Raw genomic sequence first — 16,686 nt, forward strand, 5'->3', positions numbered from 1 at the left:
GCCCGACGTCCACAGATGGGGGTTGTGCTCACAGCCTAACACCGTGCAGGACGCTTGGCATTTGCCAGAGAACACCAGGATTGGCAAATTCTCCACTGGCGCCCTGTGATCTTCACAGATGAAAGCAGGTTCACACTGAGCACATGTGACAGACGTGACAGAGTCTGGAGACGCCGTGGAGAGCGATCTGCTGCCTGCAACATCCTTCAGCATGACCGGTTTGGCAGTGGGTCAGTAACGGTGTGGGGTGGCATTTCTTTGGAGGGCAGCACAGCCCTCCATGTGCTCGCCAGAGGCAGCCTGACTGTCATTAGGTACCGAGATGAGATCCTCAGACCCCTTGTGAGACCATATGCTGGTGCGGTTGGCCCTGGGTTCCTTCTAATGCAGGACAATGCTAGACCTCATGTGGCTGGAGTGTGTCAGCAGTTCCTGCAAGATGAAGGCATTGAAGCTCTGGACCGGCCCGCCCGCTCCCCAGACCTGAATCCGATTGAGCACATCTGGGACATCATGTCTCGCTCCATCCACCAACACCACGTTGCACCACAGACTGTCCAGGAGTTGGCGGATGCTTTAGTCCAGGTCTGGGAGGAGATCCCTCAGGAGACCATCCCCCACCTCATCAGGAGCTGCCCAGGCATTGTAGGGAGGTCATACAGGCACGTGGAGGCCACACACAATACTGAGCCTCATTCTGACTTGTTTTAAGGACATCACATCAAAGTTGGATCAGCCTGTCGTGTGTTTTTCCACTTTAATTGTGTGTGTGACTCCAAATCCAGGCCTGGTTAATAAGTTTGACTTCCATTGATGATTTTTGTGATTTTGTTGTCAGCACATTCAACTTTGTACAGAACAAAGTATTCAATGAGAATATTTCACTCATTCAGATCTAGGATGAGTTATTGGAGTGTTCCCTTTATTTTTTTGAGCAGTGTATATATATATATATATATATATATATATATATATATATATATATATATATATACACATATATAAGAAAGGCTTTTCAGTATAATATAATAAAACATCAACATCAGAATATTGCAGTGTTGAGTTTTGTCCATACGGTGCAGCTTCAGAGTAAACAGGCATACACTGTGACCATTAGTCAGTCTCCTCGAAACCTTTCAGATGTCCTTGTCAGTGTCCACATTAAAACATCCCCGTCTCTCACGTCCCACCCAGACGTCACACATTAGCCGTGGTGCTCTTACCTGTGTCCTCCAGGTGGCTCTCCTGGGACGTCCTGCTGCTCTCAGTACTGGAGGGAGACGGTTCCTGTCAGAAGACAGAGATACAGTCACATCACACTGAAGGGCATCAGCACCTTTACCAGCATCACAATACCATGAATAAAGCCTACACTGTAAAAAACAAACAAAAACATATAAAATCAGAAATCTGGCAGCACGGGCGACAAACTATGCGCTTACATTTAAAAGAATGCCACAAACTGACACCTAAAAAAACAAAGTTAGCAGAAAAACTGTTCATTATTTCTGTAAATATTTCCATTTTCTACAGAATTCTTCACGGTTACCTAGTTTTTCTCCTAGTTTAGTCAAAAATGCTCCCAAAAAATAAATGGAGCGCTTTTAACACATGATAAATCTCCTGGCCGAGGACATCACTGGGATCCTAACTCACATCTCCTGGTATTTATTTGAGATTATTTACACGATGCTCCTTTAACCACGACTCTGCTCACTTGCTCCTCAGTCCATATGAATGATAGAATGGAGGGATGTTCATAACAACAGAACACGTGAAAAAACTGGTGCTGACACCTTCACCAGACCGATATATCAGTCCGGCCGTCGTGTTTACACGACAGTGAGAATGTATGTGGCTGTATGTGAAAGAGAGGGTGTGGGGAGAGAGAGATGTTTGTGTACATGGTTCAGTAAAAGAGGGTCTTTCATTTGCCTGTTAGTATCCAAAGGGGCAACTGAGGGGGTAAAAATAACCACCCCCCTATCTAGAGCAGGGAGGGGGCGGTTACTTTCACCTCATCTAAACCACACACACACACACACACACAGACACACACATACACACAATCACACACATACACACACAAACACACACACACTCACACAGACACACACACGCTCACACATACACACACACACACGTTCACACACACACACACACACACACACACAAACATATACACACACACACACAAACACATACACACACAAACACACACACACTCACACATAGACACACACACACTCACACATACACACACACACACACACAGACACACACATACACACACACACACACACACACACAGACACACACATACACACAATCACACACATACACACACAAACACACACACACTCACACAGACACACACACGCTCACACATACACACACACGTTCACACACACACACACACACACACAAACATATACACACACACACAAACACATACACACACACACACAGACACACACATACACACAATCACACACATACACACACAAACACACACACACTCACACATAGACACACACACACTCACACATACACACACACACACACACACAGACACACAATCACACACATACACACACAAACACACACACACTCACACACACACGTTCACACACACACACACACAAACATATACACACACACACACAAACACACACACACACACACACACAGACACACACACAGACACACACATACACACAAACTCACACTCACACACATACACACACACACACACACACTCACACATAGACACACACACGCTCACACACACAAACATACAAATATACACACACACAGAAACATACACACACACACACAGAAACATACACACACACACACTTACATATACACACACATACACACAAACACACACTCACACACAAACACACACACACTCACACATAGACACACACCCGCTCACACACACACACACACACACAAACATACAAACACACACTCACACACACACACTCACACACACAGAAACATACACACACACACTCACACATATACACACACACACATACACACAAACACACATACACACACATATACACACACACACATACACACCCAAACACACACACACACACACACACACACACAAACATACACACACCCAGATTTGATTGTAAGCAGATTTATGTAATAATAACACAAATGTTGCATATGTATTATGTATATGTGCGTGTCTGTGATAATATGCTCCATATGTATACTTTGTGTAAGTACCTCCGTACAATAATGTCTCAGATACATCACATGACTGTATCCATATACAATAATAACGTCCCAACTGTATTATATGAATGCATCTATATATAAAAATAATGTTCCATATGTATTGTATATATGTAAATGAGTATATGTAATAATAATATACCTCATGCGTAGTACACGTACATGTAAGAATTTATATGTAATATTTTAAAGCAGAAACCTTTTAAGTGCTATATAGAAACATTATAGAACCAAAAAATATATTTAAATCAATCTGAAGAACCATTTAACAACAATATATGTATATGTTCCATATGTATTATGTTAATATCTCTATGTAATAATGTCCCAGCTGTATTATAATGATATATCTATATTAAGTAATATGGTATTATTATTACCATATTAAAATTATATGTCATTACATACATTATTTATTGCCTTATTAAGATGTCATTACATATGTAATAACCTGTCCCGTGCATATTATGGCTATGTAATATGTTACTATATATGTTCCATATTTACTATATATGTGTAAATACATATATATATATATATATATATATATATACACACACACACATGTAACAGTAATACCCCCCCTATATGTTGTATTATATATATCTAGATGCAATATTAATGCCCCAGTTGTATTACATATCTCAGCATGTGTAGGTAATAAGAATTTTAATCCCGACCTTAAAGATCTAACTTTTGTAATAAGCTCTTTATAACAGCAGGTTTGTCCTGTTTTTCTCCGGTTTGGCCTGAAAATGTACAAACACACACATAATCCAGGAAAACATGCGCGCTTGAATGCGGGGCACTGACGCCCCTGCGACAGGAAAACCATGAGCTTGACCACTCCTCCAAATAAAACTGCGTTCTGAGAAACACCCTTCAGGGCCTGGCGAGGCGGGTGGGGGTGCTGGTGGGGGTGAAGGGTCCCCAGCTCCTCAAACACACAGACACTGGCAGGGCACCCTGTGGCGAGGGCTTTCTGGTAAACCTGTTATTAAGTGCTCAAACAACACTGTATTTAGATAGTAAATAATACAGGCCGTGTTTGCTGAGTAGTAATAAAACATTACGTGAGTTTCTATCTTTGGGCCCTCAGAGACGCGTCAGGCCCAGCGTGTTATTGTGACACTTCTCGTTGGGGGTGACCACAAGTGGACCGCAAGTCTGGCTCCGGCCGAAATTCCATCGGCAACAAAGCGGAGGAGCCGAGCACATGGAGCCCGTCGTTAAAGAAAAGTGGAGCCGGGCCCTTCACGAGCTTTCATAACGAGTGAGTCACTTTCCTTCCAGTAAAACTCTGACCATCTCAGTTTCTCCTTTAATGACCGAGCAGAGCCGACTGAGCTCGCCGGAGCTTACAGGAAAAACCCTGATTATCTTACCAGAAGATCCGTACTGTGTTTGCGTTAGAGGCTGAAAATCAAGCTCAGAACGACAAACGAGGCCGTCACGGAAATGAATAAGAACCAGAGAACTCGGAGCAGGAGGAGGAGTTGTATAGCGGAGGTCGGGTGGGGGGGGGGGGGCGGGGGGCGGGGGGCACATATCAGCCTGGAGAGGCTCTTTAGACACTGACTGCACCTGAACTTCAACCGAAATCGCAAAATTAGAATAAAAAATATTCTTATTTTAGAACTTGGACCATTTATTTCACTCCCAGCCAAAGCAAACGTAAATACACACAATTCACGTCCTGTTTGTTTGGGCTCACACACTTAAAAAGGTTCTGTATAGAACCAATAACACAAAGAACCCCCTGCATTATTAAAGGGCTCTTCAGATTGAAATAAAATGGGCTGTATATGGTTCCATATAGCACCAGAAAGGTTTTACACAGAACCATATACAACAATCAAAAGTAACTTCGTATCTTGTTTGTTTATTACACGCTTAAAAAGATGGTTCTAGTAAAGACAGTGGTTCTATTCAGAACCATGAACACTCGGGTCTTTGCATGGTGAGATGGTTCCTCGGATTGATAGAAAATGTGTGGTGGTTCTTCGAGTGTTTTCTATTCAGAAACACTTTGTTTACTAAAGAACACCTGAGGAACCATCATTTTTAGAGTGTATAGCACTAAAAGGGTTATTCTGTTGTTGCAAGCCTGACCTCATTACAATAAAAGAACCCTTTTTGGTGCTATGCAGAACCATATACAACACATTCTCCAACCATCTCAAGAACCATCTCACAATGCAAAGAACCCTTGAAGAACCACTCTCGTAAAAAGCATATAGCACCAAAAGGGTTCTTCTATTGTTACAAATTGTACGTCATAATTATAGCAGAACCCTTTTTGGTGCTATATAGAACAAAAAAACTATTTTTACATGAATTTGGAGAACAATTTTACCATGCAAAAAGTTCTTTGAGTGTGCATGGTTCTGAATACAACCACTTTCTTTACTAAAGAACCCGTGAAGAACCCTCTTTTTTCGGATTGTACCTTCACCTTCAGTTTCTCACTCACATCCATCAGAAGAGCCGCGACAGCGACCAGCTTTACCGACTGAACCTCGAAATAAAGTGAGGAAAACATCAGCAGGACAAACGTTACAGTCTGTTCACTTCATGTAGGCCAGGTTTGGTTTTTATCGAGGTCAGGGTTTTCTTGCATATCTCCTCTTTTGGAGGACGGATTAAGGTCTACTAGTCATGGAGTGCAGTTTGCAGAGCTGATGATCAGCCAGGTCTGTTGGACGCTCTGCTTTGGATGGTCAGAGCGTAGCAGGTCTGGATCTCGTCCACCACTTTAGGACATTTTTATTATATGACGGGTTAATTCAACTCAATATTCAGGCTTTATAAGTTCTCTAACGTTCTCCAGCTCTCAAAACGGTAATGAAGTTTAGAGTCAGGGGCCACATTACAGAAGAGTCTAGAATCTTATCTGCTCAGTCACGATAACGACTTCAGTACAGACCCCAGCAGGGTCCTGACTTTAGGATGAACCCCAACAGGGTCCTGACACACACACACACACACTCACAGACACACACACACACACACACACACACTCACAGACACAGACACACACACACACACACACTCACAGACACAGACACACACACACACACACACTCACACACACGCACACACACACACTCACAGACACACACACACTCACACACACACACACTCACAGACACACACACACACAGTCACACACACAGTCACAGACACACAGACATACACACACACTCACAGACACACACACACACACACTCACAGACACACACACACACGCAATTTTCTTTTTTTTTGTTCTGGTTTTCTGTTTGAAAAAAAAACTGACAAAAAATAATAAAATGCAGTTTTTAAATAATATTTAAGGCTCTTTTATTGTTAAGGCTCATTTTAATTTAAAGGCTCAGGAAAGTTGAAGAAGTCTAAATAAAAAAAGTGAAAACCTGATTAATCAATTGAGTATTGATTCAATTCCTACTGACTGAGCTAAAGACTGGGTCAGTCTGACCTGGAACACCGTCACTGTCCCCTACAGCTGAACATGAGAGGAGAGTTAATTCACTCCGAAAAACAAACCATAACAGAAATGTCCCAAAACTACATCTCAGCACAGGTTTTCCCGTCATTCCAGCTTCCGTTCTTCTCCGGAGCCTCACTTTCAGCTCCTCAGAGAACCTGCAGACCCGCCTCCAAAGCTCAGTCTGAGAAGCTGGTTGATGATTTTCTGAAGTAATCAAACCCATTCAGTGGTGCTGAGATCTGGGCTCTGGGGTGGTCAGTCCATCGTCCAGCTTCTTTGTTTGATGTGTCCGTCTCCTTTTCTCAGTGAGGTTCTTCTTGATCAGCTACACGTCCTTTCAGACCCACAGCGCTGAGTGGTCTTCTCACAGTGGAGGGATGGGCAGGAACACCTGTGGATGTTTTCAGATCTGAAGCAGCTTGATCTTCTCCTCTCTCTCAGAGATCAAAGCTTTCAGTGCTGTTTATCTGATGGGGGCAGTTTTGGGGGCTACCAGCTCTTCCAGGTGGTTGTTAGGAGCCACATTTACCTTTGACGTTCTCCTTCCCTAAGCAAGTGGATTACCTCATATCTACTCTCCTCAGAAACGTCTCCTGGACATTAAACGAATGAAGGGTGGTCTTAGACGTCTCCACACACTCTTAAAAATGGTTCTTTAATGGTTCTTTACTGAAGACAGTGGTCCTATATACAAACATGAACACTCAAAGAACCATTTGCCTGCTTAAATGGTTCTTTGTGTGGTGAACTGGTTCTTCAGATTGATGAAGAATGTGTTGTATATGTTTCTATACTGGACCTGTTGGAACATGATGCTATCTAGCACCAAAAAGGATTCTTCTACTGTTACAATGTCAAGCTTGTATACAATAGAAGAACCCTTGTTGGTGCTATATAAAACATATACAACACATTCTCCGTGAATCTGAAGAACCATTTTACCATGTAAAGAACTCTTTAATCATGCAAATGGCCCCATGAGTTTCCATGGTCCTATAAAGCACCATAAATGGTTCTGTTATTGTAACGATGTCAAGCTTGTAATAGAGGAACCCTTTTTGGTGCTATTTAGACCATATTCAAAACATTCTCTGTCAATCTGAAGAACCATTTCACTATGCGAAGAAATCTTTAGGCACGCAAAGGGTTCTTTGAGTGTTCATGGTTCTACATAGAACCATTGTCTTTACTAAAGAACCCTTGAAGATTAATCTTTTTTCAGAGTGCAGTCCCGTATAATGTAAACACCGGTCAGGCGTAACGCTCTGACCACCTCCTCGTTTCTCCGCTCACTGTCCACTTTATCAGCTCCACTGACCGTATAGCTGCACTCTGTAGTTCTACAGTTACAGACTGTAGTCCATCTGTTTCTCTGATACTCTGTTACCCTGTTCTTCAGTGGTCAGGACCCCCCACGGACCCTCACAGAGCAGGTACTGTTTGGGTGGTGGGTCATTCTCAGCACTGCAGTAACACTGACGTGGTGGTGGTGTGTTAGTGTGTGTTGCGCTGGTGGAGTTTTTAATCCCCTCAGTGTCGCTGCTGGACTGAGAATAGTCCACCAACCAAAGAGATCCAGCCAGTGTCCTGTGGGCAGCGTCCTGTGACCACTGGTGAAGGACTAGAGGACGACCAACACAAACTGTGCAGCAGCAGATGAGCTGTCGTCTCTGACTTTACATCTACAAGGTAGGAGTGTCTAATAGAGTGGACAGTGAGTGGACACAGAGTTTAAAAACTCCAGCAGCACTGCCGTGTCTGATCCACTCAGACCAGCGCAACACACACTAACACCACCACCACCACCACCACCCAAACAGTACCTGCTCTGTGAGGGTCCATGGGGGTCCTGACCACTGAAGAACAGGGTAACAGAGTATCAGAGAAACAGATGGACTACAGTCTGTAACTGTAGAACTACAGAGTGCAGCTATACAGTAAGTGGAGCTGATAAAGTGGACAGTGGGCGTAGAAACGAGGAGGTGGTCAGAACGTTACGCCTGACCGGTGTAGACTGTCTGTTATTATGTGATCTGCTTTATGTTGCACAAGGAGTTCAGCGATATTTCAGGTCAGATTTGTTACAGAACCAGATCAGATTTGTTCCCTTGTCCTCCGATATCTGATCCTGCATCATCTGCTGGTCTTGGCCCACCACCAAAGCTGGGTACTGGACCGGTGCCATCCATAAACCAAGGCCCAAGCTGCCTTCTGCAGACCTGCCCATTTACACTGAGAAGCCAATATGACCCACACCTGCAGTACTGCTGGGTAAATATTGATCTGCTGCTCTTTTAAAGAGCTCTATTTAAAGGCCAGGACTGACGTGATGGGACACTGAGCTACCAGGAACAGCCCAGAACCATAAACACACACGCAGAGTACGTTAACACGGAGTCTATAAGCTGATCGCTGTCAATAGAGCGCGAGAGGCACTCACTACACAGGCCTGCAGAAGTGATGTAACCAAATCGTTGGACGGATCGATGTTAACAGCGTTAAGCAAGATACATTAGCTGAGCTTGATCTAGTGCTCTGAGCTCTCCTCTCCACACTGAACTGAAAACCCAGACTTTAACCATCATTTTCAGCCACATTTAGAACAGCTGGCCGTTCTCCGACTGTCAGGCACGTTCACACATGCCCCACGTTCTCCTGTACACGTGTGTAAAATCCTCACCTCCGTCGTTCCTCACACGTTCTCTCCGAGACAACGCAATACTCAGCTCTCTTACTGCTTGGGGACGTTTGCTTTCAGTGTCATACACCCTTTAAAAAGAGGGTTCTTCAGGGGTTCTTCACTAAAGACCATGAATCTACATAAAACCATGAACACTAAGCAAACCTGCATGCTTAAAGGGTTCTCCGTACGATGAAACGGTCCTTCAGATTGATGGAGAATGTGGTGTAGATGGTTCTGTAATGAACCTTTCTGAAAATGTCCTAATGTTTCAAGCACATCACAGCAATAGAGGAAACCCTTTTTGGTACTATATAGAACCATTTTCAAAAAGATTCTACACAGAACCATGTACTACACATTCTGCTTCAATCTGAAGAACCATTTCATCATGAAACCCTATGAAAAGGGCTCTGCGTAGTACCCAAAAGCGTTCTTCTATTGACATAGTAACAGTAGAAGAGCCCATTTGGTGCTATACAGAACAATTTTCAGAAAGGTTCTATACAGAACATTCTGCTTCAATCTGAAGAACCATTTCATCCACCCTTTAACCACGCAAATGGTTCAATGAGTGCTAGAACCAAGTGTCTTTACTAAAGATCCCCTGAAGAACCATATTTAAAAAGACTGTATTTTAATCAATCTAACAGGTGTTCTCGAAACCCTGAGCTGTTGATTATTGTGAATGAAATAAAATTAAATTAGAGAATTTTTAATAGTTTCAATTTAGTCAAACAGTTGTTTATTGTTGGTTGATCCCTGTTAATCCTTTACGTCATTAATTACAAAACTTTTCGTAAATTTTAGTCCTGTGAGAAATAAATTAGGTCACCTTATGAGTCAAAATGTATATTTCTTATAATCTTAAACATATTTGGATCTCAAGGCTTACACTAAGTTTCAACGTTGTTTCTAAGACAGAAATAAATGTTCTAATTGCGATTTTACGTCCAAAAAACAGTAATAATAATAACTGTTAACAACATTTTTCAAAATAAGTAGCTTTCATTTAGAAATTAAGTAAATTTCACTGTATTCTTTGAAATACTTTAATATTATACCATCTCATTCAAAGTTAATTAGTGGAATGTCGGCCCATGTAAATGCATTCTAGCCAATCAACTGTGTTGTGATGAGGGAGGGCGGAGCCTAACAGACCTAGTACCTATTTGGTAGGTCAGAATTTCTGGCTGGAGTCGTTTTATTCTTTATTATTATAAAATGTGAAAAATAATAGTGAAAAGAAAAAAAGGTTCTAACAACAGTTGTGTCCAAACTTTCGACTGGCAGTGAACGCTACAGCAAAACCAGAGGAAAAACGAGACGCCCTGCATTTGTGAGCCACTGATAGCTTTTAGAACCGAAATGTTTTTCTGCTTCTTCTCCAGCTCGACTGGAGCGGCAGCTCGAGCTGCTCTGGTAGTGGGTGATGTAATGCAGAGGAGGACCAGACACAGGCTCTCTAGTTTCACCCACACAGAACCAACAAGCAGGACGCGGCACCGAGCCAGAAACGTCCTGCCCTGAAATCTATAGCACTCACGACTCCGAGATAGAGAGGTGTGAAAGGGAGTGATCGGCAGAGGCTGATAAACGTTATGAATATTTAAAATACCTTGGAAAATATTTTAATGCACATATTCATCTATCGATTAAAGCTGTGAGTATGCTCTTAACATTATGCTCTTGACAGCATTTTAGGTCCACCGTTAATAAAAGTAAAATAGTTGACTTCAAGAATAAAGTCGAAATATTACTTTATTCTCCAAATATTACGACTTTATTCTCCAAATATTATGACTTTATTCTCCAAATATTACGACTTTATTCTCCAAATATTACGACTTCACCCTCCAAATATTACGACTTTATTCTCCAAATATTACGACTTCACCCTCCAAATATTACGACTTTATTCTCCAAATATTACGACTTTATTCTCCAAATATTACGACTTCACCCTCCAAATATTACGACTTTATTCTCCAAATATTACGACTTCACCCTCCAAATATTACGACTTTATTCTCCAAATATTACGACTTTATTCTCCAAATATTATGACTTTATTCTCCAAATATTACGACTTCACCCTCCAAATATTACGACTTTATTCTCCAAATATTACGACTTTATTCTCCAAATATTACGACTTCACCCTCCAAATATTACAACTTTATTCTCCAAATATTACGACTTTATTCTCCAAATATTATGACTTCAACCTCCAAATATTACGACTTCACCCTCCAAATATTACGACTTTATTCTCTAAATATTACGACTTCACCCTCCAAATATTACGACTTCACCCTCCAAATATTACGACTTTATTCTCTAAATATTACGACTTCACCCTCCAAATATTATGACTTCACCCTCCAAATATTACGACTTCAACCTCCAAATATTACGACTTCAACCTCCAAATATTACGACTTCACCCTCCAAATATTACGACTTCAACCTACAAATATTACGACTTCACCCTCCAAATATTACGACTTCAACCTCCAAATATTACGACTTTATTCTCCAAATATTACGACTTTATCCTCCAAATATTACGACTTTATTCTCCAAATATTACGACTTTATCCTCCAAATATTAAGACTTCACCCTCCAAATATTACGACTTTATTCTCCAATTATTACGACTTCACCCTCTAATTATTACGACTTTATCCTCCAAATATTACAACTTTATTCTCCAATTATTACGACTTTATTCTCCAAATATTACGACTTTATCCTCCAAATATTACGACTTCACCTTCCAAATATTACGACTTTATCCTCCAAATATTACGACTTTATTCTCCAAATATTACGACTTTATCCTCCAAATATTAAAGACTTCACCCTCCAAATATTACGACTTCAACCTCCAAATATTATGACTTCAACCTCCAAATATTACGACTTCAACCTCCAAATATTACGACTTTATCCTCCAAATATTACGACTTAAGCCTCCAAATATTACGACTTTATCCTCCTAATATTACGACTTCAAACTCCAAATATTATGACTTCAACCTCCAAATATTACGACTTTATTCTCCAATTATTACGACTTCACCCTCTAATTATTACGACTTCACCCTCCAAATATTACGACTTTATCCTCCAAATATTACAACTTTATTCTCCAATTATTACGACTTTATTCTCCAAATATTACGACTTTATTCTCCAAATATTACGACTTTATTCTCCAAATATTACGACTCCACCCTCCAAATATTACGACTTTATTCTCCAAATATTACGACTTTATTCTCCAAATATTACGACTCCACCCTCCAAATATTACGACTTCATCCTCCAAATATTACGACTTTATTCTCCAAATATTACGACTTTATCCTCCAAATATTACAACTTCATCCTCCAAGTATTTTATGCCATCATGCTGTAAGGTGTCAAACAGATTCAGACACTCACAGATGTAAGAACAAGAAGAGGCTTTACTTTTAAGGTCATCATCTAAAAACAGGCGTGGGTCAGTTCCAGAAAGCTCAAGAAAAAGAAAAACACAATCATAACACAACGGTGAACAGTCCAAAATGGGAAAGGGAAAAACATGGTCAAAAATACAGGCAGAGGGTCGAGATCCAAAAACAATAATCAGGCAAACGATCAAAAGGGCAAGGCCAAAGGCACGGAGTCAAAACAACAAGGCAAAGGTCATACAGGAGATAACCAGGTCAGAATAAACGCTCAGTAGCTCACAGAAAGGAGGCAATACTTCACAAAGACCTGAACTGAAGCCTGGGCTTCAATACTGAGCTAATGTGAACATAAACACAGGCGATTCGATTCATATTCAGGAGAACGAGATCGCTGATAGGAGCACTCAGCCACATGTGGAGTCAGGTGACCTACCGGGGAGTTCTGGGAAGTTGAGTCCAGGTAAGTATCGTTGTCTGTAGTTTGTGTAGCAGTCAGGTGATCTCCCAGAGAATTCTGGGAGATCGAGTCCGAATCAACTGAGGTACCTGGAGGATGCGTGACACATACATTTTCTTAGGACTTTTCTCAAGGACACGCTTAAGAACACACTCAGAACGATATCAGTGAATGAGGCCCAACGTGGATGCACTAGTACTGAAGTGGTATTACCACTATTATATGCAACATATAAAATATGCACTGGTGAATCAACAATGCGACGTGATTTAAGATTATCTTGCGATCGGTCACGATGTTCACTGCCTGCAGTAAAAAACAGTGTGACCAGTTTAAAACGCCTCATTTGCATGTTGCAAAATGATACCTGTACTGCAATGATGATATCATGTCTTGATAACAGTTAACAGAGATAATGCACTTTGAGGAAATCAGACACAAGATATAAGATAACCGCAAAATGAAGGAGAAAGTCAAGGTAAATTATATGAAGTTTCCAAAACTGGAGAACGTGGCTCCTAACAACCACCTGGAAGAGCTGGTCGACCCCAAACCTGCCCCATCAGATAAACAGCACTGAAAGTTTTGATCTCTGAGAGAGAGGAGAACATCAAGCTGCTTCAGATCTGAAAACATCCACAGGTGTTTCTGTCCATCCTTCCACCGTGAGAAGACCACTCAGCGCTGTGGGTCTGAAGGGACGTGTAGCTGATCAAGAAGAACCTCACTGAGAAAAGGAGACAGACACATCGAACAAAGAAGCTGAATGATGGACTGACCACCCCAGAGTCCAGACCTCAGCACCACTGAATGGGTTTGATTACTTCAGAAAATCATCAACCAGCTTCTCAGACTGAGCTTTGGAGGCGTGTCTGCAGGTTCTTTGAGGAGCTGAAAGTGAGGATCCTGAGAAGAACGGAAGCTGCAAGAGAAAGAGGGACTCACTGACTGGACACAGCTGAGATTATCTGTTTGGACACCATCTGTCTCGATTAGTAGGTTGTCTACTAAAATGGTCTAATGCAGAAAGAAGGACAAATACCATCACTGCAAGGAGATCTGGACCAGAATGTGTTTTGTTCTGCAGGTGCCTACAGAAAGAGCCCTTCTGCTGTCCTTCCTTCTGCCTCACAGGTGCTCTCTCCACAGGACAGAGAGAGAGAGAGAGAGAGAGAGAGAGAGAGACATCCATACACATACACTGAGGTCAGGAAGCCACCAGACTAAACCCTGCCAGAGGGCACTTTCACCTCTCCTCTTTCTCATTAACGAAGAAAACAGACTCGATTTCCGGCCTCGCCGTCCAAAACCTGTGACCAGTAGGAGAGGAAATCTGTTCACATCGCAGGGGGCAGTTGGACATGTAGACTGTCTGCAGCATGTCACAGGAAAGACCCTTTCATTCATAAACAGCAGACCCGTCCAGGCTCCGCCCACAAATGTGTTCTTTCATAGCTACACAACATTGCTAAAAATACCATTAAACCTAACGAGAAACTGTAGAACAGACTCGGTTTATATCACAATACCTACATTTAGAGTCGGTTATTCATTCAGTCTAATGAGAAACTGTAGAACGGGCTCGGTTTATATCACAATACCTACATTTAGAGCCGGTTATTCATTCAGTCTAATGAGAAACTGTAGAACAGACTCGGTTTATATCACAATACCTACATTTAGAGTCGGTTATTCATTCAGTCTAATGAGAAACTGTAGAACGGACTCGGTTTATATCACAATACCTACATTTAGAGTCGGTTATTCATTCAGTCTAATGAGAAACTGTAGAAGGGACTCGGTTTATATCACAATACCTACATTTAGAGTCGGTTATTCATTCAGTCTAATGAGAAACTGTAGAACGGACTCGGTTTATATCACAATACCTACATTTAGAGTCGGTTATTCATTCAGTCTAATGAGAAACTGTAGAACAGACTCGGTTTATATCACAATACCTACATTTAGAGACGGTTATTCATTCAGCCTAATGAGAAACTGTAGAACAGACTCGGTTTATATCACAATACCTACATTTAGAGTCGGTTATTCATTCAGCCTAACGAGAAACTGTAGAACAGACTCGGTTTATATCACAATACCTACATTTAGAGTCGGTTATTCATTCAGCCTAACGAGAAACTGTAGAACAGACTCGGTTTATATCACAATACCTACATTTAGAGTCGGTTATTCATTCAGTCTAATGAGAAACTGTAGAACGGACTCGGTTTATATCACAATACCTACATTTAGAGCCGGTTATTCATTCAGTCTAATGAGAAACTGTAGAACGGACTCGGTTTATATCACAATACCTACATTTAGAGCCGGTTATTCATTCAGTCTAATGAGAAACTGTAGAACAGACTCGGTTTATATCACAATACCTACATTTAGAGCCGGTTATTCATTCAGTCTAATGAGAAACTGTAGAACAGACTCGGTTTATATCACAATACCTACATTTAGAGCCGGTTATTCATTCAGTCTAATGAGAAACTGTAGAACAGACTTGGTCTATATCACAATACCTACATTTAGAGTCGGTTATTCATTCAGCCTAATGAGAAACTGTAGAACGGACTCGGTTTATATCAGAATACCTACATTTAGAGCCGGTTATTCATTCAGTCTAATGAGAAACTGTAGAACAGACTCGGTTTATATCACAATACCTACATTTAGAGCCGGTTATTCATTCAGTCTAATGAGAAACTGTAGAACGGACTCGGTTTATATCACAATACCTACATTTAGAGCCGGTTATTCATTCAGTCTAATGAGAAACTGTAGAACAGACTTGGTCTATATCACAATACCTACATTTAGAGTCGGTTATTCATTCAGCCTAATGAGAAACTGTAGAACGGACTCGGTTTATATCAGAATACCTACATTTAGAGCCGGTTATTCATTCAGTCTAATGAGAAACTGTAGAACAGACTCGGTTTATATCACAATACCTACATTTAGAGTCGGTTATTCATTCAGCCTAATGAGAAACTGTAGAACAGACTTGGTCTATATCACAATACCTACATTTAGAGTCGGTTATTCATTCAGCCTAATGAGAAACTGTAGAACGGACTCGGTTTATATCACAATACCTACATTTAGAGTCGGTTATTCATTCAGTCTAATGAGAAACTGTAGAACAGACTCGGTTTATATCACAATACCTACATTTAGAGTCGGTTATTCATTCAGCCTAATGAGAAACTGTAGAACGGACTCGGTTTATATCACAATACCTACATTTAGAGTCGGTTATTCATTCAGTCTAATGAGAAACTGTAGAACAGACTCGGTTTATATCACAATACCTACATTTAG

At 41.2% G+C, this 16,686-nt stretch overlaps 1 protein-coding gene across 8 annotated transcripts in view; it reads right to left on the reverse strand.

Annotated features, from left to right (window-relative positions):
• hivep3a (HIVEP zinc finger 3a) overlaps positions 1 to 16,686 on the reverse strand; it is a 104,942-nt gene that overhangs the window by 69,169 nt on the left and 19,087 nt on the right. For all 8 annotated transcript variants that reach the window (XM_037535161.1, XM_037535087.1, XM_037535244.1 and 5 more), the window contains one exon: positions 1,224 to 1,287. The gene's annotated coding sequence lies outside the window, so the exon portion shown is untranslated. The remainder of the gene's footprint in view (positions 1 to 1,223; positions 1,288 to 16,686) is intronic.

Source organism: Pygocentrus nattereri, chromosome 1 (genome assembly GCF_015220715.1).
Source record: "Pygocentrus nattereri isolate fPygNat1 chromosome 1, fPygNat1.pri, whole genome shotgun sequence".
Classification (NCBI taxonomy): domain Eukaryota; kingdom Metazoa; phylum Chordata; class Actinopteri; order Characiformes; family Serrasalmidae; genus Pygocentrus; species Pygocentrus nattereri.